Source organism: Dioscorea cayenensis, chromosome 21 (assembly GCF_009730915.1).
Source record: "Dioscorea cayenensis subsp. rotundata cultivar TDr96_F1 chromosome 21, TDr96_F1_v2_PseudoChromosome.rev07_lg8_w22 25.fasta, whole genome shotgun sequence".
NCBI classification, from domain to species: Eukaryota; Viridiplantae; Streptophyta; class Magnoliopsida; order Dioscoreales; family Dioscoreaceae; genus Dioscorea; species Dioscorea cayenensis.
The window spans coordinates 3,881,085-3,883,898 of NC_052491.1; the positions used below are offsets into that span (position 1 = coordinate 3,881,085).

At 39.9% G+C, this 2,814-nt stretch overlaps 1 non-coding gene across 1 annotated transcript; it reads left to right on the plus strand.

The window, feature by feature from the left end:
• Positions 1-322: 322 nt before the first annotated feature.
• On the plus strand, positions 323-429 carry LOC120252659. Its single transcript, XR_005534116.1, has one exon. It is a non-coding gene; the product is annotated as a small nucleolar RNA R71 (small nucleolar RNA).
• Positions 430-2,814: the final 2,385 nt, after the last annotated feature.

Below are 2,814 nucleotides of genomic sequence, written 5' to 3' on the forward strand. Positions count from 1 at the left end.
ATCAGTTGAAGCATGTCCTCCCCTACACCCAATGAAACTAATCAAGGCTGCCACTCTAGGATAAGTTTGAGTATCTAATTTCTTGCTCAATGACTCAACCTGGGCCGCCAATAAAGTAACTGCATCAATCTCATGAATTCCGGCTAACCTTTTTCTGTCTCTTGTGTTTCACTAATAACTGTTCATAGCCATTTCCTCAATGAGACATCGTACTTCTTCATGGGTCTTGCTTCTTAAGGTATCTCCCGCTGCTGCATCAAGTAACTGCCGTGTCCTTGGGTTCAACCCATTGTAAAAAGTCTGAATGATCACCCACTCGGGGAAACAATGTTGAGGACATTTCTGCAAGAGCTCTTTCAACCTATCACATATCTCAAAAAGAGACTCCAATTCCATTTTCACAAAGGAGGATATTTCATTCCTGAGCTTCATAGATTTTCCAGGTGGGAAATATCGGGCAAGAAAAGCTTCCACCATCTCCTCCACGTAGTAATCGATGCTCTAGGTAATGAATATAGCCACTGCTTTGCTCTTCCCTTCAAGGAAAATGGGAAGGCACTTAATCTAATAGAATCATTCATAACACCATTAATATTAAGCATGTCGCACATTTCCAAGAAATTCTCTATGTGGTTGGTCGAATCCTCATCGGCCAAACCATTAAACTGTGTCGACTGCTGTATAATCTGGATGAATGCTGGATTTTGCTCAAAGTTCTGAGCTGTAATCAGTGGCCACATAATACTAGACTGTGTGCCCAGTACTGTAGGTCTGGCATAATCTGATAGTGTCCTCTACTGCTCATTCTGCTCTGCCATATTATCTGATCCTTCACCTTCTACCTCAGGTTGATTTGACTATTCTTGTACAGGTTCTTTTCTCCTTCTATGAAGTGTTCGTTTGAGTTTAGAATCTCCTTCAACCAATGTTTAAGGGTTTGCTCGGGTCATAAGCTGGAGCTGCAACCAAAGAAAGAAAAACAAATCAGAATGATGGAAGAATAAGAAAGTGTGAAATAAAATAAATGGTGAATAGCTAAAATAGCAAAGTGCAAAGTGTTTCTAAAATGCCCATTTCTAGGAAATGGTACAAAAAACTTGACAAAACACCTTTTGCGTATGTACGTCAATTGTATGGGTTTGTCGAAGTAATAATACCCTAGTGAGTGGGTAGTCATATCCATAGGGAAAAGTGATCAGAATCACAAGGATCACTATTTAACTAAAGTGAAGATGGATCGATAGTAGTGTGAACAATGTCAATATGAAAAGAAATAAAATGAACAAGAAAGAGAGACACTATAAAAAATGATAGGAAAGATAATCGATTGAAAATGGGGCACCCGGACATTGCTCCCCCTAGGACTATTGCTTCAAGTGCAAAACCAACTATTATATCTCCTAACTTATGCTTAATGAGTCGTGGAAATCCTATAATACACGGTCCCAAAGCTAAGGTCAACCGTGACTAATCCTACACTATGTTGCGGAGGAGAAATCGCTCAGTCTCAACACCTCACACCATGCAAAGTTGCTTAAAGCTCTAGTGAGTCCAAGTGATAAACACTATTCACTAACAAAGATCTAACCCTTTGGTCCAGGCGAAAGATCCCTAATCACAATTAAGCCCCAGATACTAAGGATTACTTTAATAGTTCACTCTATTTCTTGCGCAACTAAGAACCAGTGGAGTTTGTCTCTTAGCACTTCACTCTATTATGACAGCAAAGTGCTCTTGGAACATGGAGGTAGGATAAATCACAACGGTGGGAAAATGGGACGTTTTTCTACCTCTCAACTCACCCGCTCGACCCTCTCTAATCTTGCTTTGTCTAACCCTCATAGTGTGTCACTCACTCACAAAGATTACTAATGTAGGCTCTCAACCCTCGTATCACTCTAAGAGAATACCCATTCAATAAGCATTCAAGATTAGAACCCAATTAAAAAACATCAATTAAAGAAACAAAATAGAAAGGTCAAAGAAACAACGTCACCCTAGGGTTTACAAGTCCAAGTACCCAATAGGGGTTTAGCTCTCCATGGAGTAAGATATAATTAATAATGAAATTAAAAGTAAGAACATGCAATCCATAAGTAAACCCACGTTGGTATTTGTATCAATGGTCTTGTGGAGTGTCTGTGTCTTCTTCAAAGGTTCCATCGTCAAGCCTAGGGCACACATCGCTGAATCGATGCTGACAAAAACTACCACAATAACTATCTTCCAAAGGAACACGGTGTTGAAGGCCATAGAACCACTACAAAACCTTACCAAAGCCTCTCCAAACCCTAGTCGTGAGCATCTCTAAAGATGGAGAAAATATGAGAAAAAGATGGGGAAAAGGATTCCAAAACGGGCTGAAGTCGCAGCTTTAAATAGGCTGTAATCGGACATCCACACTGAATCTACAAGAATTGATTTTTCAACTGCCTATAAACAGTAACTACTACTACAGATATTTGCTACATTGATTTACTACAGTACTCCGCCAAAATACTCACGAATTCACATTTTTCATCGAGGACACATGAATGGGCACACATCCATGCGGTTGATCATGTTGCATCTTTAATAAAATAATATTTGACGATAATCTTGCTAGCATTGCACAAGTCAGAACGCATGAGTGCGATTATCTTTGCGCCCCTCCAATTTGCATGTTCACTGGAGCACAATGGAGGTTGGCACACACTCATATGTCTTTGAGCACAACTTGTGTCTTCACGTTTGTTCACTCCAAGATTTCTTCAGCAAAGTGCATTCATAATCTACTTTGGCTTCTTTCTTCCACATTTGTCTCCACAATCCTAC